General features: G+C 41.8%; 1 protein-coding gene across 3 annotated transcripts in view; it reads right to left on the bottom strand.

The window, feature by feature from the left end:
* SAMD12 (sterile alpha motif domain containing 12) overlaps positions 1-22,750 on the bottom strand; it is a 182,597-nt gene that overhangs the window by 44,386 nt on the left and 115,461 nt on the right. The window contains exons 5-6 of one of the 3 annotated variants that reach the window (XR_012040759.1): positions 8,844-8,939; positions 7,916-7,955 (exon numbers count right to left, since the gene is read on the bottom strand). The exons of the other annotated variants lie outside the window; for them this stretch is intronic. The gene's annotated coding sequence lies outside the window, so the exon portion shown is untranslated. Of the gene's footprint in view, positions 1-7,915; positions 7,956-8,843; positions 8,940-22,750 lie in introns of those variants that run through there. 3 annotated transcript variants of the gene reach the window in all.

Here is a 22,750-nt window from a genome sequence, read left to right as displayed (position 1 = left end):
TCACCAGTTCTCCATTGATGCCATATGGCAGCTCACAAAAAGCTGAACAAATTAGGTGTAATTAGGCTCATTAAAAAAACGGAAGCTCTGCTATTAACAGGAGTTTTAGAATTTGCAAGATGACTTTCAGGTGGGGGAGTTATCCTGTACGTTGCTCCTCTGGGATTTCTGGTGGATGGCCAGAAATGCCTCTGCCCCTGTCAGAGGTACCAGCGGACTTATGAAGAGAAGCAGCCTCAGGAACACTTGAAATCTGAATAGAAGGCAGAACAGAAACACCCTTCACAAAATCAGATGCAAGCCAAATGTCCTTAAAAGAGGGGAAACTGAGAGAGATGCCAGCTGATGGTAATACTGACTTAGAATCAGGTAACAGCTTCAGATGGTGAGATGACTAGTAGTAAGTCAAAGATACAAGGCCAGAAGTCCTGCTGTAGTAGTAGGGTGAAAGAACTATGGGAAAGAAATGGGAAGAAGGTTCTACTAAGGATACAGATGGGATGGTCTCTGCCTGTCCTCTCTTCTCTTGAGAGCAAAGGGGGGTCAGAATATGTCTTGATCCAACAGAAAAAACCCAAAATACTGTGGTCCTCTATGAAATACTCACAAAGGGATCACCAGGCTGAGGGCAACAGTGAAAGCAGCAGCAACGGCTGCTTGAAGAGGTTCTTCAGGGTTGGTTCGCACTCCATCAAACACGCAGCCACCCTGCTGCCAGACTGCGCACATCTTGGAGGGCAGGGGAAAGGGGGAGTCTCTGAAAAGGAGGTCAACCTCTGCTGTAACAGCTGTTTCACAGTTCAGTCCGGCAGCGTGACTGGGTATCCTCTGGAAACAGAAAGGACAGCCGCTGGAGCCTACGAGAACTGCAGCAGACCCTAAAAATGTAAATTGATCCCTGCTGTCACCTTTGACACATGCAAACAACTAGGCAGCGTTGTACCCCTTCCATCAGGGATGCCTGAGTATTTACAGTAGCACCAAGGATGCTTTTGTGTGATCTCAGAAGTTATAATATGGACACAAGCACCTCAGGTTTCATTTGCAGTGTGGCCACTTTCACTTGAGCTATGCTAGTTCGAGAAGAGCATCTTGAGCTAATTCTGCAGTGAAAATCTGTCTAGAGCCTTAGAGAAAAACCCAGCTGGTATTACTGTGGGACGTATCCACTGCTTAATTATTGTTAGAGCTGCAGCTCAGAAAGATTAGGTGGTTTATTACAGTTGCTGTCAGAACCAGCCTTCGTCCCCTCTGCTTTTCACATGCAAGTGCACGCTTCTTCTCTGACCTGGCTGGAGGACAAGCCCAATGGCCGCAACTCACCTGCTTCTGGGATCACTGGGCTGAGAGCCTATGGGTTTTGTTTGTTTTTTTTTTTTGTGGTGAGATTATCCAAGTAAAGGGACCAAAATGGATCAGCAGATCAAAGGGAAAGACTCTGTTGCCAATTATTCCAAGGTAGTCTATCGCATTGAACCTAACCCTACTCTTACCAGTATGACAGTAAAATTTGGTACCGGCATGGCACTTAGACTTTCTTTATGTCTTTGTATTTCCATTTCCCTCTAGTTTTAACAGATTTGCCAGTACCAACAGCTATTGTATCTCTAACCTCTGGCCATTTACTAAAGCTTAGTGCCTTTACCTAAACCCGTCACACTGCAAGACTCCTCCGTAGGGTCCCTGTTTTAGACATTAGCGTCTAAAATCATGCCTTCAATAGAAGCAGCAGATGCACGAGGCAGAAATAAAGACATACAGAGCAGGAAAGAGGGAGGACAGCACTGATTAAGTTTTGCTGTGTTACAGCTTGTTCTTCCAGAAAGGCTTGCCATCAGCTGTTCCCTAGCACTGTGCATGTGTCTCTTCTAGCTGGAAAGCACTGCATTGTGTGTCAGATGCAGTGCAATTTCTCCTGGCTATTGCTCACTAATTGCAGACCCACTTCACGGTCATTCAGCCTCTCCGCTCAATAGGATGCTGCATTTCACTTTTATAAAAAATCCTTCCTGGGGCATATTTTGCAGAAGACCCTACAATGAGAGGCACAATATACTAATTAAGTTACATCAGCTGTATATTTTCTCCCATCCCATGTAAAAGAGTGGTACACTTCTCTAAAACCCCTAAGGATATAGACAAAATGATATCTAACCAGTGGGGGAAAAAAAAGGGCCCCACCTCTTCTGGCCATATATCCTTAAAAGGTCCTTTCACAAGGAAAGTGCTGTTAGCCTGGGAAATTGTAATAAAGCACATTGGCTCAATCCGGTCCTGCACAGTCCAAACGATTCACAATTGGGCAGATAGTGAGGAATAAATGTATCAGAAATTATCAAAATAAGGAAAAAAAGACAATTTTTTTACTTATTTACAGCTTCTTCAAATATCCAGAGGGAATCTGTGTAGCTCTTCTTTGAAATTCCCCAAGCTAGGGAGACATTTATAAGATTTCACTGCCTCGATTGTATTTACCCTATTTTATGTTACCACAAAGAGGACTTAAAGCTGATAAAATATACCTCCAAAGAGCACATTAGTCTCCTTTTGGAATGATGAGTTTCCATTAAGACTGACAGGTATTTTCCATAATTTCCCATGGGAGACTATCCCCAGACTCCTCTAAAAGGTTTTCAAACCGCACTGCTGCTGCCATTCATAAGGCACAAGCAAAACACCCTGCTCCTGCTGTCCAACTCAAAGCGCTCTTCAAAAACAAATGACAAATTCTCCAACAAATTGCTACTGAATACAATTTGCCTGCCCTCCTTGATTTTGCTTATAAGGAAGAGTGTTTTGTTCGCATTACTCTTCCTGCCAGAAGCATATTATCACAAGCTAAAGGGGGAAATTACTTTGTGGGAGCCTTTAATTAAAAGAGGGTTGCATTTCATTGCCTTTTTTCTCTGTCATAGATGTTGCTATCCCTTCCCTCTCCTTTCTCCACCTCCCAAAAACCAACCTGGAACAGGTTGGCACGATGGTCTTTACCAAATCTACATCATCACTAAAATTCACTCCTTTTATACACTGTCAGAATGTAGCATTGCATAATGCTATAAATAACTGTTTTATTTGTCGAGGGCCTACCTGGCACTGGCTACCACACTGCTCTTTCTAGCACTGTGCAATAATTACAAATTACAATTTTCTCACCAGTGTGTTTATTTATCATTAAGAAATAATCACAAGGAGCACAGTGTCACAGTCTGGCTTTTTTAAAAAGTATTTTCTTGTACCATTAATTCAATCTAAATTCTTCAAAGTTTAATGTGCTGTTGAGAGCAACAATTAATTAAAAGCATCTTTTTCTATATTGTTAACTTTCCTCTGGACTAGGAAACTAGTTTTTCATGCCTGCTGTGACTCTAAGTGAACTGCTATGTTCATTTTTTCTTGGATGAGAGAGAGTGTATGTGTGAGGGTGTGTTTTTTTGATGATTAGAGTCTTTACCTCTGCTTCACTTCTATCTTCACTTGTCTCTAGCTGACTGAAATATCAGTCAGAAGCCTGTACCAGACATACCAGTGCTATCTGTGATCAGATATCTTTCCAGGATTTGCCACCTGGCAGACCACTGCAAGATTTTAAGACCTTCTGCAGTAATTTCATTTTTTCCTGGAAACAGAAATTTCACCTCTAAATGGATTCCCTCTTCCTTCTGGGGCTGATACACATCTATGAAGCATATCTTGCTTTCCTTGCTTAAAAACTCCTGGATCAGCAGAAGTGTGTGCAACAGTAGGTGTTAAGGGTTTCTATGACAGCATGAGGCATTTGGATGGTACACTCCTAAGCTCATTTCAAAAGAAACTACGGGGGTTTTATTTTCACTGTTATACAGCACAAATTTATCACAATTGGAATAAAAGACTTAGCAAAAAAACATAAGACCTCCTTGTCAAGAAACCATTATCTAAATAGCCTCTGAGAAGTATCACAAGCACAAAACCACATTCTTTCCTCAGGAGATGCCTTTCAAAGCCAAGAGGTAAAAGAGGCAGATAAAATACAGGGTTCAGAAAAAGATGACCCAAGGTCTATACACTATAATTCAGCATACATGAGCTCCAATCCAAAACATGGAAACACTGAGGAAAATTAAGGTAAATCACCCTAAAGAATGAAGTCATTGTGTAGGAGGTTGTGTCCCTTAAACCTACAAGTGGATGCCTTCATTCAAGCATAAAGTAGTCATAACTCACATCGTAATTCTTCTTAGAGGATTTTATGTGCTCTATCACAGATGCATTGACTTAAGGCGTTAGCACATTTGGCTTATCTTTTCCTTAAGTATTTGTGTATATATGGCCCTGCTTGGCAACAACCGATTTGAAAGTTGAGCTCAGATTTAACATGGCAATTTGCTCTATTGCTATAAATATCTCTCACCCAAAAACAACTGCAGGATGGGTGAGGAAAGGAGGGAAGTCCTGAGCACAGCCAATGCTATAAAACTATCTCCTGAACTCTACTTTGAACTGCATTTTAGAAATACTTGAACCACCTGAAGCTTTAGAATCTCCACATCATCTCTCTCAGGTATTTCTGCAAACGTGCCAGGTTACAGCCAGAGCGTTGTACCATCTTGGTCCTCTTGGTAGGAGAAAATTGCCATTACAGGACAACAGAAGCTATGACTGTTTAAGAAACAACATTATAAAAGACATTTTAAGAATCTGAGTTATAAAAGCTGTGGTTCTAGTCTAAAGAATGAGTCCATTAAAGAAGGTGTCACTAGATGTTTCCATGTTTATTATGTGCTAGTAACTCTGGGCTGAATGTGCTCAATTTGTGAGTACAAAGACATTTTTCTTCTAACAGCCAATCTTAAAAACTCAAGCTGGGATCTGAGAGGTGGGGTGGGTTTTTCATTCTCATACCTCATTACCAGTAAATGTCAATTAATATATACTTGCTTATGTAGCTGTAACTGATCCTTATTATTCTATTTTTTAATCTTGAAACTGGTTTGAATACAAGAGCTAAAAAATGCAAACCAGACGACAGAGTTTATACGATGACCCAGCGCCTATACACCGTAACTCAGCATGCAGAGCACAAATCCAAAACATCTGACTGAAGCCACAAATGTTGCAAGACTAGTAACCAAGATAAACAGTGATGATACCACAGTTTAGAGTCAAACCCTTCCCAGACAACTGCATGGGTTGTTACTGTCCTCTGAACTCCTGCCAGTATCTTTTCAGGAACGAGCTGCTCAGGGCTCAACGTATTATCCTAGACACAGTCACAAAAAGCCAGATAGGAAGGCTATTACCTCCCTACATTATCATATAGTATCTCTGTCATCACTTCCCTGGTGGCAAGCATACAGTATTGTGAATTTATACTTAACCTATGGCTTAAATGCTAGAAGGGCAGGAGTTAATCAAAATGGCTTTGAGCAACAACTCGTACTCCACCCACATGTGCTACAAGCCACCAGACCGGCTTAGATGAACCCAGCTTGGAGCTGCTGCCTCTCCCTGAGATCAAGGCAGGAAGCAGTTTAAGTCAGTAGCCATTCTGTAATGAAATGAGATTTTTAGAAGACTATCCTAAATTACAATTAGTTCATAATAATTAGCAAGGAACAACAACAACAAAAATAGCATTCATTCACTTAAAATGATTTTTAATGTTATAATGACTGGTACATAATTATACCAGAGAAGGGCTATTTAAAAGAGGGGAAAAAAAGATAACTTCAAAAGAAGAGAATTCATTTGGTGTTTATTTGCTTCAGGGTTCTAATTACTCTGGAAACCAGCAACCCTCCTGATAGGATTACTGACACAAACGCAACTGCAGCTGCAAGGAGCGCTGAGCACATCAGTTTTTTAGCGCCATTAAAACAGTCCTCTATAAATACCAGATGCATCTATCTATCTATTACTCTCCCTTCTCAGCACTTATTAGCCGAGCAGTCGCAGAGCATATCACAAAAATGAAATGTGTAGCTGTGGCAGAACTGGCGCAGTAGAGCAAGTAATTTGTATCAGGCTGTATAAGAGTTTAAGTTTTATTATTAAGTATGTGCCACAGATATACTAGCACCAGTTCATCTTTTTTTCCCCTTATAGTTCAGATTTACACACTTATTAATAAATTGCAGACGGTCATTTCAACACCCTCATTTAGCAGAACAAGCCGGTCAAATCTGGTCAGAGTCACATGGACTCCATGTGGCAAAGCAGAGAGCCCTGGCAACTTTAATTGTTGCCGTCTAGAGAAGATTTATGATGCTATCCATCCCGGTCCTAGCTAATAAATCACATCTTCCTCCAGTCTTCCATGGATAGGTCGGACGAAAAAGGCTGGTAGGTCTCAGTAGTGCTCCTGAAAGTGGCGCAGAGGTAGGAAGGGAGCCACGAAGCTCAGCATTGCTTTTGCTTTTGCCCACACAAATTCTCAGAGAATTGCTTTACCTGATGGGGTTTTGAAAAGCATTAAGAGGAGGATTTTTCCTCAGGACTAGAGGCTGGAGGGACTGGGAGCTGGCGTTCAGTTCTGGTCCCAGCACAGATTTCACACACAACCTAAAGCATGTGGTTTGGAGCCTCTGCGCCTCATCCTCCAAGGAGCAACCCTCAGATGATGCTTCCTACCACTTGTCTTGGTTAGGAGGTGTGAGCTCTTCAGGACAGCCACTGCCTTCTACTACGCATATGCAGCCATTCTCACCAGGGGCTGGCAGGTACAACAGCAATACAAAACAACAGCTAAAAGAGCTGGGAAGCATTTTCAAATGTCAAGTTTTTGTATTCTGTCCCTCCCCTTTACTTTTCTAGAAAGCTAATTAGAAAAATCAACATCGCAGAACAGTTAGGCATTTCTTAGGTCCAACCTGAACAGCATCAAGGAGAGAAAAGTAGGGATTTTCTGTAAATTAATACATTTATCAAAACACTCAGGAGGCAGGGAAATGCCAAACTGGCAGTTTCATTGAGATCAGCCTCTAATGGTGGAGAAATTAAAATTCTTACATTATACTCTTAATAACTGTATTATTTTAAGAACTGCAAGAGAGGGAGGGAGCCTACACTTACAACTACACTGCATGTGTCCTGAAGCCTGGCAAGACAAACCAGACGGGGCACAAGCAGCACACCAGTGAAGAAAAGGTGAGTTCTAATGATTTTTTCTGTCATTATAGGGCAGCTCTGTAATGTATACTAATACATTGCTTGTCTAATTCATGTGAAAACATATTTACCTGTTAGTAATGAAAACATTCCCCTACTCCTCCTGCCAAATGCATTCCCAACACAAAACAAAAAGAAGGTCTGTGCGCTAGAGCGTAATGTACGGTACAGTGATCCAAGTTTAAATGAGCTGGCTCAAGAAAAGGAGCTACGGTAGCAGAGCACAAAGCTTTTCTTCCTGCAGGCAGACTCCTCTGAGCTCCCTGGTTGGATTCTGGTTCCCTGGTTCTCCACATCATGCTGCAGAAGGCAGTGCAGACATACCCGAAGACAATACAAACACAGCAGATGCAGAGACACAAGGAAACATTGAGACATTGGTCAGCAAGACAGCAAGCAGTCAGCACACTTCAGTAGCTCAAACGTTGGCAAACTTTCAGCCAGAGAGATATAGTCATCAGGTGGGATATGAAGGAGACTGTGGAGTGACTTTGCGGTAGCTCTCAGGGAGCTCTTCCCAAGGAATAACATAGGTGATACCATCATTTAGACATGGGTGATGAGAGGTGGAATTGCAGCAATGGGGAATGACCTTGCCAGTCCATAAAAGCTGCCAGGGAGGGAGGGAGCCTAAGAAGGGCTGGAACAAAAGAGGAGCAGCTTAGGTTTCATATATACACAAGAATCAGGCCTGAAAAGGATTCCAGTCACTTTGTGGGGGGCAGTTTCCCGAAGACTGCAGAAGTTCACTTTGCTTGTGCTTACAGGCATCACAGAGGCAGGTTCATAAAGACAGTAATACTGGCCTGAAAATATTTGAAGTCTTCAATTATTTGAGTTGCATGTGTAACAGGAGGAAAAGACTGTATCATATCTTTGTTAATGACCTCATTAATGAAAACGGAATGAGACTCAGTGCTGCAAACCCTAATTGCTGGCTAACGCTTAAAATGGCAAATAGTACCTATTTCTTGAGCAGCCAGTCACATTAAGCACCACACTTACTCCTTCCTCACATTTCCGAGATGATGTTCAGCTTTCAAAGGGGAAGTGAGGGAATGAGAATGCTGCCTGCAGCCTCATAATAGCTTCAGTTGTGAAAAAGACACAGCTTCATGATTTCCAAAGTTGCTATTTTTGTGCATGCTTGGAGAAAGCGCAGTTTAACAAAACTTCACAATCAGCGATTCTCACAAAACGTTCGGCATGTATTTGCCAGTTCTTTACTAAGCTAATTCATTTTTTAAAAGCAGCTTAGCAGAGATAACTGCTCAGATTTAGATTTGCATTCTTCTGTATGATATTCTTCAGTAGAAATGAAATACTTTGGAGATAAAAACAATCATATTGTTTCATTAGCCTGAAATATCTCAGATGGGGACAGCAATAAAAATAGATAGCTTTTAGATATGAGCACAGCAGAAAAACTATGTTTCATAGTGAGAGTTCAGAATGACTCTGGCAAATAGCCTGCTCTCCTAACAGAAGAAGTGTGAGTAAGGTCAGGTCAGCACGTGGACTGACTCGTTCAGCTGATGAAGGTCTTACTGCTCTTTGAGCTCTGTGTGTTGTGCATCCTAATACACTGAGTTTCAGTGCTTCCCAGTGGTTGCTTTATCTCATAGGAAAAAGCAAACACAGAGGCAAATGTTCCATAAACTCTAAAGACAGAGCAAACCTTATGATCTACGCACGTTATTTTCCCTGAAGGCAAGTCAAGCAGGATGCCATTCACGTGTAGGTGTCTCAGTGTGTTCTTCCTCCTTCAAACTTCTGATGAGACATCACTCCTGATAGGAAACATGTATGAATGTCCCTTTCTCCAAGTCATCATAAGATTTAAGGAAGGTTGTGCAAATCAGTGAGAGCCCCAAACCAGATTTTAATCACTGCTTGATTGAACTCCTAATGCATTCATTTCTTTGTAGAAAAGCAAAAAATTAATTTCATTAGAAAAACAGGCATTTTAGAACCAAAGCGCTACCATATAAAGCAAGCAAGAGAACTCCAGACAAAATACTTCTTAACTCCTTTTCATCCTGGAAAGTTACTAAGACTTCACTAGAATATAACACCACAACCTGGTAAAGCTTTTCAGCATGCCCAGCAGAGCTGTGGCAGCCTATAAAGTCAACTCGTTGGTATTAACATACAGGAGGCAACTTAGAACTGAAAAAAGAACTAAAACAAAATAAATTATATACTGAACTTCAAGAGCCTTTCAGATTCAAATGTTATTGGTGTATATCGCTGAGGTTTAATTTTTAAACTTCTGAGGTACATCAGAAGTTATTTTGGGAAGAACTTAACTTAAGCTATGAGGCACAAGCTGACATTTTGAGGTATCATCAGAAAGATTACAATGAAATGTTAAAGAGAAGAGCTATTCCCTCTAGGCCGACTGAAGCAGGAATGGCACATCCTCATCTCTCCAAGTCCACCACAAGCCCTAAATTGTACAACAGCACATTTCAATTATTCCCCTGCTTTCAGTGTGCTAAAAATAAGACTGACATCATAAACCAATTTTAACTAACATTATAAAGCTAAGTGCATGCCAGTGTCAGTAAATGAAACGTAAAATTAATTGTGCTGCAAAAGAGGAAAGCCTTGTGAAAGAATTCACTGTAGTAGTAAACGGTGAGCGCTTTGTATGCCCTCAAGCTCCACTGAAGTCATTACTACTTAGATGTCATGAAGACTAGTTTCACAAAGTCTTTTTCAGCATGATGTTCATAATTTATTATCAGACAGACACAAAAACCAGATAGCCAAACCCCAAGACTCACTGAAGTTAGCTTCTCATGATTTCAAGGGGCAGTATTTGGCCTCGTACTTGCAGAAGGAAGGCTGTTTATAACTGAAGTTTTGACAGAACACAACATTGTCTACTCTAGAGAGAGAAAAGGTATCATTTTCTGAAATAAATACAAATGTCATGTTCTCAAAACAGGCGATCATTAACCCAGAGAGCTGAAACTTGAACATGAAAGTAAACAGATGAGGGGGACTTTTGAAAACTGGCACTCAACATATCAGCTTTCTACACATCCTCAAATCACTACTACTTACTTTCCTGGCCAAACAAGACTTGACTACTGTTAGCAATATACTCCCAGTGCAACTATGGATGGGTCAACTGACTTCTATATGCTACCTTCATGCCTTAATTACAACACTGTCAGGTAGAGTAAGTCTCTTTTGGTGGTGAATGCGTTAAGAAACAGGAGGCAGGTAGGTAAGGTTGGCAGGACAGCACAGCCAGGGGGGAAAAAGGCACCTGGTAATTTGTAAATACAAAAAGAAAACAAATAAGATGTTGAAATCCATAGGAGAGAACACATCCTTTTAGATTTCTTCCTCTTTTAAAGTAACTTTTTTTCTCACAACAACTGCAGTTTTAAGTGGTTAATGAAGCAATAAAGGAGGACTGAATTTGATGCACAAGTTTTAGGACCAGAAGCTGAAAGTACAGAGATAACTTGCTCCATGTTCCCCAAGGGCGTGCAAAATGCAGGTCTGAGTGAGTCACCGGACAGGCAGGGGAGTTCTGGGACACAAATGGCCAATTTAACAAGCATGCTAATGTCCACTGAAGGGAATGATAATTAGAAGTGCAAGCTGTGTCTTAGGGATGAGATGAAGAGACAATGAGGAGATGCAGCTGTTTGGAAGGAAATGTGTTGAGCTGGGACCACTTTATATCTCTTAACTGTGCTCTCCACCACAGAGATCCTGACTCTGCTACAAAAATATTGACCATACTGTTGTGGAAGATGGTTTTGAACCAATCTAAATATCACATTAATACATTTTTATATATAAAACATGGTCTTTGAACTCACTGTGTCTTTGTCCTATTCTGTGGAGGGGAATACTGCCCAATACACAGGGATGAACACTAATGAGTATTAGTAATATGCTGTGACTAGCTGGTGCTGGAGAACAAAGAAGTGTTAACAGCCTTGTTCCAAACACTGCTCTTGATCAAAGGCAGTTACACTAAATACATATAACTGTAGCTGAGTTATAATGAGTAAGTGTAAGAAAAATACTTTTCAGAACATCAGTGGCCATGTTAAGACCCCCAGTTCCTCAAACACTTAGCTAGTGAGTAACTTTGCTCTTGTAAGGTCATACTTACTTTGTGGTGTTTGTATGCCAAGGTATTTGCATATGCATTCACGTTTGAAGAACGGGTTCCTAACACCGTACCGCAGAACTCCATCAATATACATAATTTAACATGGCCATGTGAAATTTAGTTTAATATGCAAAGCAAAGATCACATGAAGTGATAAACATTTAACGTTAGTGGAGTTGAAGGTGACACACTACCATAAAACGGAAACATATAAAGCAGTATTTGTTCTTCCTGTCATCCTCTGCTAGACGACTTGATAACGAAATGACACACATGTATTTCCAGACTTAATCTGGATGCACAACAAAGCCTAAAATTTAAACTAACAGGCCCCAAGGATTTGGATCCAAGAATAGACTATGCCAAGAGAAAACAGTGAAATCTGATGATTACACTTTTCAGAAGAATGATCCCTCAAATGTGTCATGCCAAGATTATAAATGTAACCGAATATCCACAGAACCTTCAGGCAAAATTTAAAACAGAAACCTGCCTTTAAATACAAGAATTTCAACCTGAGCCAAAGCTGAGTATATTTTTCTGTAAAAACAATTTTTGGTAGCCTTTTATTTTCAGTGTATGAGTCATTAAAGTGACACTGTCCAGTAGTTTATTCTTGCTTACACCCATTTTTAATAATAATAATAATAATAATAATAATAATAATAATAATAATAATAATAATAATAGTAGTAATGTCTTATACCTACTGGAAAACCAACTTTCTTTGCCTACCAATTTTGACCTTTTCTATTTGGGAGACATTGATTTTTTTTTTTACCGCCTGTGTTTCTAATGGAGCTTGAAATTAACACGGCTTTTTGTTTACCTCCTAATTTGTGCACCACCATCATCAGTGCTGTCAGCACAGCTCTGGGAATAGGGCTTGTTTACTGCTTCTGCATAACCAGCAGAAGGAGCATAGGAGCAGAAAATAGGTTTGGTTTAGAGTTTTTCCTTTATTTATTTTTTTTTGCCCAGGTCCTTTTATAGGTTATATATTAACGATTTGAGTGATAATGTGGCCCATTTTGTCAATATTTCTTAAATGGAATATAGAAAGGCTTGAGCTAGCTCAGGGATATGTTGAATTCCTCTGGCACATATATCATAAAAAGTTGGTATTATTGTTGTGTCAGTCCAAAGCATCTGTCAGCCTTTTGCACAGTGGGAGTTTCAGCAAGACCTAGCACCGCCTGTCTAACGTGGAATACCAGCTAGAGAAGTCCCACAGCAGCTCATTCTCCGAGTAGCTGCTTTGGCACCATGTCCCAATCTCTGCATTAAGACAGCCTCCAATATCAGAGCCCCCGAAGTGGTACAGGAACAATGTCATCTCCTCTACTCAGAGATGAATCGAATACTCAGGATCAGTACACAGGCTTGTATTCTTGCAGATCTGCAGCCTTACCATCTCTGTGAGAATAAGCTTATTTCTCTTGGTCACCACCAAAGTCCATGGGCCAGGGGCTGGTGACATACAAATTAATTTGAGTAAGTTACCATCCCATTATCATGTCCTTCAGCAACTCTATGGTTGCTACATGATATGTCCAGTTAGTATTATAATAGGTCATTACATAATTGACATATCTGATATGCTATCAAACCATTAATATTGCCAACTAAAAATAACTCTATCCATTTTCCAGATATGACTATAAATTCTATGCACTAATTTTGTTTCAGTGCAAAGGCATGGACTACATGATCTGTGAAACCTCGCACCTGAAAAACCTGTTTTTCATTAGTATTCAACCTAGACTTTTTTCCCTAAGAAACTATGTGGTCCAAGGTGAGACAGAAAAATTCTATTCCCAAACATCCCCATGCCATGCCGTCATTCACTCTTGTAGGAATACTGGCATAATCTGTACGTGTAAAAAAACTACTTGTTCATAAAACCATTCTAAACAGTTGCTTTATTTTGTTTTTTAAACCAGATCCAGCTCTTCAACTATTATACCCACAAAACCATACAAGTCTGAGGATCTTCCTCAGCATAATCTCAATAACTTGAGTTTCTTGTTGTTCCTGTCAGAAATGTACCCCTCTTCCCCAAATTCAATATAACCTCCTACTATGCTCCCCAGTTTCCTCTTGCTTATAATATACCATTTGATGATTCTCAGAATTTAATGCTGCATTGATTCAATGCCTTTGACGATGTGCAACATATCTAACTATTAGGTATTCCTTAATAAAAATCACTCTTTGTTCCTTGTGAAGGATCAAGAGCTGTGTTTTAAACACAGTGATGCGGTATGTTGAAAATCATACCTTACCTGCTCTGTCAACTCTGCTTCTATGTCAAAATAATAGCTTTTAGTTAACTCAAACATACACTGTATTCCAGTTGTTTCTTCTTCCGTATTGTCTCCACTCCCCAGATGACAATCTTGTTGATTTCTGCTTGTATCTTCATGCCTAAAGCCTTTTTCCCCTATAGAAGGTCATTAAGTTTCAGAGGGGTTTTTTTCTGCATGAAGCTACCAAAATTAGTTTGTCTCTCAGCTCCACCCTGTTAGCATCCCAGAGACTAAACAATTCTGCTTCCTCTGGAGACAGGAACTCAGAAAGGTCATCTCTTGACCCAACCAGACTGTGCATATGCACTCTGTGTCCCTTAGGTTGTCTCTGGGCTCAGTATAAATCACTATCAAGTAGTAGAAAGACAAAAGCTAATCTGATTTTTAATACACATCTCCTGGAAAACAAAAAAACGCCAACAAAACCAAAACACCACAACAAAACAAAGCCTGAGGACTTAATAATTCTTCAGCTGAAGAAACCTGTAAGATATGAGCAAAAAAGAAACCCCAAACAATGCAATTCTCAGCCTCCTAAATTGACCCTAAGAGGAAGCATCATATCCAAGGAGGAGAGGTTGACTAGCCTTGGAAAGTGAGTTGCTTGGCCTTTCGAGGAGAGCGGATGCCCTTGTGGGGCAGGATGGGGAGACTTGTCCATTAGTGGGCATGTTAGAAAAGCATATTCATTTCTTAAGCCATCCGATCTGATTTTAATAATCTGTTTACTTCTGGCTTCAGCTACATGGAAGCAAATGACAACAGAGACCACTAAGAGTCTCCTGAGCAATCCAGACTCAGTGGATTTTCTCAAAAATAGTTTAAATAAAAGATACTTGGACCACACCACAAGCACAGTAGGTCAATTTGGGACCTAACCGTCTCAGAGGAGAAATTTGCCTGCAGAAGATTAGGAAAGGATTCTCTCCTCTTCCTCTGTAACCATATAGTGGGAACCATTAATAGTAAACATTTGTCATCTCTTTGCAAATGAAATAAAAGGGCATCTCCTATTCTAACAACTCTGTGGTTAACACAGATGCCTGGAGTGATGGGATGTGGTGCTTTTCATTGTAATTGCTGTAGCATTGTACATCTGGTTAACCAGCTCATTTGGGCCACTGCCAAAGGCTGAACGTTGGTCTAAATGGACCATGGTCTGACTGGGAAAACCAATCTCACATGTAGTTTATCCCTGAAGTTCAAAGGCAGATCTCTAAGCAGATCCCTGGTCCTATGCTCATAGGATTCAGATAAAGTTAGAAGTATGATGGAAAGACTTCCACAAGTGTTTAGTAAAGGTTTACTCAACTAAGTTGGTTTCAACAGCATGTGAGTATTTACCAGGGCAGAAAATCAAAGGATCTTGAAGGCATGATCTTAAAATAATTAAAATCATTAAAGTTTGTATTCTTAGCCACTGCTATTAGAATAATTGTCCTATAAATAGAAACATAGAATCGTAGCATCATTTAGGTTGGAAAAGACCCTTAAGATCATTGAGTCCAACCGTTAACCTAACACTGCCAAGTCCACCACTAAGCCATGTCCCTAAGCACCACATCTACCTGTCTTTTAAATACCTCCAGGGATGGTGACACAACCACTTCCCTGGGCAGCCTGTTCCAATGATTGACAACCCTTCCGGTGAAGACATTTTTCCCAATATCCAATCTAAACTTCCCTTGGCACAACTTGAGGACATTTCCTCTCGTCCTATCACTTGTTACCTGGGAGAAGAGACTGACCCCCACCTCTCTACAACCTCCTTTCAGGTAGGTGTAGAGAGAAGTAAGGTCTCCCCTCAGCCTCCTTTTCTCCAGGCTAAACAACCCCAGTTCCCTCAGCCGCTCCTCACAGGACTTGTGCTCCAGACCCTTCACCAGCTTCGTTGCCCTTCTCTGGACACACTCCAGCACCTCAATGTCTCTCTTGTAGTGAGGGGCCCAAAACTGAACACAGGATTCAAGGTGCAGCCTCACCAGTGCTGAGTACAGGGGCACGATCACTTCCCTACTCCTGCTGGCCACATTACTGCTGATACAAGCCAGGATGCCATTGGCTTTCTTGGCCACCTGGGCACACTGCTGGCTCATATTCAGCTGGCTGTCAACCAACACTCCCAGGTCCTTCTCTGCTGGGCAGCTTTCCAGCCACTCTTCCCCAAGCCTGTAGCGTTGCATGGGGTTGTTGTGACCCAAGTGCAGGACCTTGCACTTAGCCTTGTTGAACCTCATACAAGTGGCCTCAGCCCATCGATCCAGCCTGTCCAGATGCCTCTGCAGAGCCTTCCTACCCTCCAGCAGATCAACACTCCCGCACAATTTGGTGTCATCTGCAAACTTACAGAGGGTGCACTCGATCCCCTCGTCCAGATTATTGGTAAAGATATTAAACAGAACTGGCTCCAATACTGAGCCCTGGAACACCACTTGTGACTGGCCACCAACTGGATTTAACTCCATTCACCACAACTCTTTGGGCCCGGCCATCCAGCCAGTTTTTTACCAAGCAGAGAGTACGCCCGTCCAAGCCATGAGCAGCCAGTTCCTCCAGGAGAATGCTGTGGGAAACCGTGTCAAAGGCTTGACTGAAGTCTAGGTAGACAACATCCAGGGTAAGCCTGGTTTTATCCCTTTCCCCCTTCAAATCTAGTTTAAAGCTCTTTCCATGAGCCCTGCTAACTCCTGTGCAAAGATCCTTTTCCCGCTTTGAGACAGGCGTACCCCGTCTGTCGCCAGCAGGCCTGGTGTTGTGTAGACCAACCCATGATCAAAAAACCCCCAAATCCTGCTGGTGACACCAGTTTCAGAGCCAGGTACTGATCTGCTGGCTCATACTGTTTCTTCCCTCATCACTCCCTGCGACTGGAAGGATAGAGGAGAACACTGCTTGTGCTCCTGATCCCTCAACCAGTCATCCCAAGGCCCTGAAGTATCTCTTGATTGCCCTCAGACTTGTAGTTGCAGCTTCATCGCTGCCTACTTGAAAAGTCCATAATGGATAATAATCTGGGGGCCGTACGAGGGTAGGGAGTTTTCTCTTCACACCTTTTACCCGGGCCCCAGGGAGGCAGCAGACTTCCCTAAGAAGTGGGTCTGGTTTGCATATTTGGCCTGTTCCCTTCAGAAGGGAGTCTCCTATGACAATGACCCGTCTTTTTTTCTTTATGGAAGTGGTTTTAACACAGGGCGTAGACCGACTTAGCCTTGGCAACACTTCGAAGCTAGATGAACCATTGTCCTCATAGTTTGGTTCCTCATACCTATTACGCAAGGGCACCTGGGAGGGTGGGGTAGTCACAGAGCAGACACGCCTGCTGCGCTGGGCAGGAACTTGTCACCGTTGCCCCCTATCCCTTAAGTCACCGCATTCAGCCAGGTGGAGCAAGGATAGGGAATCCTCCGTATCATGCATCCCGTCTGCCTGTTGGGCCTGTCCCAGGGAAGGTAGGGTGCGATTCCAGTAGTCTGTCTCTCTCTCGGACTCCCTGATACTCCTCAACCTGCTCACCTCCTCCCGGAGCTCTGTCACTAAGCAGAGGGGTTCCTCTACCTGGGCGCACCTCCCACAGACATGCTCACTGCTGCGGTCTGGTACTGGCTCCAGAGCAGGGCACACCCTGCGGCCTGGCACCTGGGTGCCAGCGTGTTCCCGCCGGAGCTCTGTCTGGGGAGCTGCGTCAGTCGTGGTGGGTGCAGAGCTTAGAGAGGCCATGGCTTCCTGCTGGGTGGATACCATCGCTCCCTGGTCGAGCTGGCAGAGCTTCAGCGCCAAATAGATTCATGCCAAATAGCTTCATGCATTTGTTTTCATTTCAATTTTTGTCAAAGACTGATGTACCAGAATGTTAATGTTATATAATTATATGTTCTGTAAATTAAAGCGGCATGGCATACTGGTTGGGAATAACACATTTCACACTTCATTACTTCTGCTGCAACTCAACCAATGTTAAGCTCTGAATTTTCTGTTTCCAGTAGTCAAGGTTTCTTTGGTTGTTACTTTTTTAAAAAGCATTTCTGTTCCATAGTTCTTTGCTGCTTATCCTGAGGACAGCTATACTGTCCTCAGTGACAGACATGTGGATGGTGATGGTGGAAATCTGGTGGTTTCCTCTAGTAACAAACAGACATAACAGTGGAAGTGAACAGTAAGTTTGGGAAATGTATATGGGTATCACAGGAAGCATTGGAGATGGGACAGAACCAGTGGCCCAAAGTTCAGAGTACCATGGAAATGTTACGGCCAATGGACCCAAAAGCCTGACTATTCTATTTTAAACTACAGCATGTGTCCCAAATTAATCAGATTAGGATAAATACCATGTTGCGAGATTGCTATCAGGTTGTGAAACTGTTAGGTGAATTTTTAAATACAGAAGATCATACAAACTGATCTGCAGAAACATATACGAAGAATATGCCTGGTGAATTAAGAGTCCTGAAATACTATTAACAACTATCTCCTACTTTGACACTTCTGAAAATGTAATTTGTACTGGCCCTTCAAACACACAATAACTACCAAGGAATGTGCATTTTTGCTGATATAGCTATGAAAAGATTAAAACAAGATGCCACCAAAATCCACATCTTACTTTACCTCTTAGCACATTTCCATGCTGATTAGGGGACAGTTTTGATACCAGTAGTAAGAACAGGAGAGAATAACTTTGATTTCTTTTGATTTGTACTACAGAAAGAAGTCACAGCACTTTATAGACTTTTAATTTGTCTCACAAAATCCAGATTTGCTGAGTGCAAATCGGTAATGTTGTCAGAGTGGCTGAGGTACTCAACTGTAAACATAAAAGAGAGTTTAAAGAGTTGTGGGTCACCTTTAAAAGATAAAAATCTTTTAATTTATTCATATGGGTTTAAGAATTTATGAATGATGGAACTAGCCATCTGTAAGACACCAGCTCTAACCATATCACAAATGGGAGCATCGGTAGGTTGCAACACTTATGTAGTAGCTTAAAGCTGCACATGTGGATTTTCCAGGCAGCAGCAGGAGTGCCCCACTCTCCCACTGATCACATCGTGCAGCCTGTGAGCTTCCTATTATACGCCACAGCAGAAGCAACCCCACAGATGTGAATCTTTCCCCCATCCAGATCACAGACAGCTCAACTCAGAGCCTTGGGTTTCAGTTTGGCTCCTAACTAGCAAGCAGATTGTATGTAACAAAATCTGCTGCTTTCAAAGTGACGTGCAACGTGCATGGACAGCATCAGCGGGCAGACCACAAGGTCCTTCTCTGCCAAGCTCTCTGTGAAGCACTCTTTTTTTACTTTACCTTTTAACTCATTCTGAAGTAGGACCCCTTACTGAGGCTGCAGGTTACACTATGCTAACAACAAACAGATTCCCCAGGGATACAGTTATACACAGTTTCATAACGCTTCTAATATTTTAAAGGATATGAACTCTTTTCAATATAATAAACAAAAAGCTGCCATCACTGCAATGCCACAGCAGCTTCTATGTAAATAACTACTATCATCTCCTTGTGCTTACAAGCACTACGAAATACCAAGACTCACAATACAGCCGAATTTTACATATGGACCATCAAGGCAAATAAGGGTTAAGTTTCTGGTCTGGTATCACCCAGGAAGCCCAGAGCAGCAATAGAGCCAATATGTCCTGAATGGCAGTCCTACACTGTAACCCCAAGCACATCCTTCCATAAAGGTACTTTATTTCAAGATGCACATTTTTCTTTCCAACTTGGCAGTTTGGCTTCTTTTTAAGACCTTTAATTATAGCTCAAATTATGTTCAATTTATTTTTCCATGGCTGTTTTTTTCCTGTCTAGGGCTCCACTGTTTTTTTCTTCTCTCCAGAAACACCAAATGCTTTAAAATCTCTTTTGTTGTTAGCAAGCAGGAAAGGAGGAGAATTTCTTGACAATGTCTCTCTCTTTCTCCATTGAGGAAACAAAACAGATGTTGTGCTCTCCTCAGGGAGAAGGATCCTATCACACAGCAGGTGTGAGCAAAGGCTGCTTTGCATGTGGAGAGGAAAAGAGCAGCATTAAAGGACCATGCTGGAAAAGCAGCACCAATGGCGAAGGAAGTGAAGTTCATCCACTTAAAAAAAAGAAGGGGTACAGGGAAAGCAGTAGGGAAAATAACACCCTGCTTTGCACTGGCAGGAGGAGTAAGGGCTACTGCCAACTTTCCCAATAATAATCTAGCGTTTCCCTTAAAGCAACAGCTCTACAACCCAGAGAATGGCATGAAAATGTCTACTTTGTTTTTTTAAAAAGGTTTAATGCTTCATCCTGAAACCAAGAATAGCCTGAAGACTCAAATTCCCAAAACATCCGGAGCAAAATGTGGGTTCCTTTTAAACCTCATTATTTCTGAAGGGGGTCAACACTGGATTTTTTAATACTTTAGATTGACATTACTGGGTAATTTTCACAACCTGAAAGACTTCCTAAGCCCTTCATTGCAACCTCAAAAGATAAATTTAAAAAATCCCCAGCATAATAAGAAACAATTACATAATATAATTTCACCTTTTGAAACACTTTCTGTATATGCAGTTAAGAAATAATCCTGTTTGTGTTAACAGCAGTCAATCTTAGACAACTCAGAGTCACTACAGGAGTACTTGCAAAAAATCCAGCCCATTGCATATGGCAATAATTATGCCAAAACTGGCATAGTTAGTTCCAACCATTGATTTGATACTGGCTGCACTTATGATGAAACAGTCACACTCAGTCTGTATCACACAGGGAAAGAAAGGTCAGAGCAGCTTCCTCCATCTCCATGAAGACTGGTCTACTAATGTAAAGAAAAGAAAAATGGTTTCCTCTGGAGTTTTATGGAGTTTTATTTTTTGTGCCCTCACAGATCAAAGAGTATCTTCTCCTGCATGAACTAAGTCGTGTTTGCATAAATGTCAGCTCACTTTTAAGGACAGCCTTGCACTACAGGCAGCCAGTTTTATCTGCAGAGCTCGATTTAAAAAAGGAGACATCAAATGAGCTGGTCCCAATGCTGATCAAATTTAAGAAGGGACAGGTGTTCATAGGCATTATTTATACTCAAACGCAGACCCAGATGCATCCCTAGAACGCAGACCCAGATGCATCCATAGAACCTCCAAACTTCTTCTGTTACCTTCCCCTGGCATCTTTTTTCTTTTATGTGGGAATAATGCTACAGCAAACAAAACCCTGTCCACTTGGGAACGAAAGAGCTATGGTATTCAGGTACAATTTTACTTGTTTGGTTCATCTGTTTAATTTTGATGGATGCATTTTTGATAAGTCCTCAGTGAGCAAAACTGGCTGTTTACACAGGGGGCTGGGGGTGCTGGAGGACAAGCAAGACTGCTGTATACCCACATTTATAAATAGGCGACAGGTAAATGCAGCTCAAAATTGCTGAGAAGCGTTACCATATTGTATCATGAAACATCATAGCTGTACAAATGTGTGATATTACCACTGAGTGCAGCAGGAAATCAGTGGAGTGCAGCACCAGAGGTGCAGGAGGAGAAAACAAAGCCAAAGCTACAGCAGTAGGCCCCTTCAGAAACACCCAAACCCATGTTCTTAGGAACTGTATGCCTTGGTGCTGACACCACAGGATGACAATCCATCAGATCCTATACTGATGCACAATGGAGCACAGACTTCTGTTCTTTGGGTTAATTATGGCAGAGCTGCACAGGAACATCTCAGGCCAGGGCACTGTCACACCTGCACAAGCTCTTTACAGCCCATAACAGAGTCAGAGTATGGCAAACAAACCCCTCTTCCTCCAAGGACTGGGAAAAATAAAAAGATAAATCTCTATGTTTTGAGTTGCTTTTGACTGAGAAGTGAAGCCAGACAGAGTTTGGAAGTGGAAATGTTGCCTGGAATAACTACCAGCAATATTCTAAGAATCCAGTTCAGTTTTTCATAGGAACACTATTCTAAAACAATGGAAAGTTAAAAACCTGATCCTTTTCTTTTTCTGGCATCATGTTCTAACTGCAAATAGCAATTGTGGCCCCAGTGCCACCCTTCTGACCCAGCAGCAAAGGGGCAAGGGTCTGTGCACAGTGCCAGTATTGCTGCTCTGCAGTGGCCAGGAGGGCAGTGGTTTGGTCTCCTCATGTCAGTGGCAGGCCATGAAATCTCAGGAAAGCAGGTGACTTCGTCAGATCCTATAGAGCTATGCTTGGTAAGAGCAGAAAAAGGATTCCAAGTCCACCACTGTCTTTACACTTTACCTTTTTACTCTCTTGGCAGTGGAATGAAACCTGTTCTGCTGCATGCATGAACCTCTGGAAATATTAAGGAACCAGGCTAGGTTTGTCTCCATTACCCAAATGCACTCAGTATTTTCTGCTCTTGAGAAATAAACAGATTAATAAGTTTGGTCCATCAAACAATAAATAATTTGTGTGCACAAACAGATTTGATTCACAACAGCCCAATGGTGCACGCTACCAATGCGGCAAGCTGCCTGCTGTAAATGCAATGCATTCTCCAACTATAGGAAAGCAAAGGGATACAGCTGCTGAAGGGTGATGTGAAATTAAAGAGGGAATGAAACGTGTGATCTTATTTAATCACACCTGGTGCTTCAATTTTTCAATAACAGCACCCTGCTAGACTGTGTCAAATCAGTTCTACAGAGAAAAAAATTACGGATGGAAAATGAATTAACTCTTTCATGCCTGCTGTTAATACGTTATACCAGTCAGAAACATCTTTAGCAGTAGCTGTTAAGAATTCTTTTTTCTCAGATGAAAGGTGCTCGGCACCTGGCTGAACGGAGCTCAGTGGATGATAGTGCTTGTGTGCCAGCGGATGAGCATGTGCCCTCCACACTGACAGAAGCACAAGTCTTGAGTGTGTGTGTAACCTATAATTATACACAAGAAATCTTCCTGGTCAGAATCAACTTGAAGGACTGAAGTGCCACACTGGGACCAGTCGTTTCTATTTGTTTCTTTAGGTGGGTGGCACATATGTGCACAGAGACAGACAGAGGAAGCAGGACAGCTGGGGACAGCAGAATGTGAAAGGGCAGAAAGCAGCTCTTCCCTCGCCTTGGACACTCTGCTCAGCACAGATTTCCTGTAAGAAGAAAATTTATCCCTGCAATTACCTGGTTTCTGTTTCCTTTGGG

This window comes from Ciconia boyciana, chromosome 2, assembly GCF_034638445.1.
Source record: "Ciconia boyciana chromosome 2, ASM3463844v1, whole genome shotgun sequence".
NCBI lineage: Eukaryota > Metazoa > Chordata > Aves > Ciconiiformes > Ciconiidae > Ciconia > Ciconia boyciana.
Note: the sequence above shows the minus strand (reverse complement) of the source record. Positions and strands in the feature narration are given on the sequence as shown.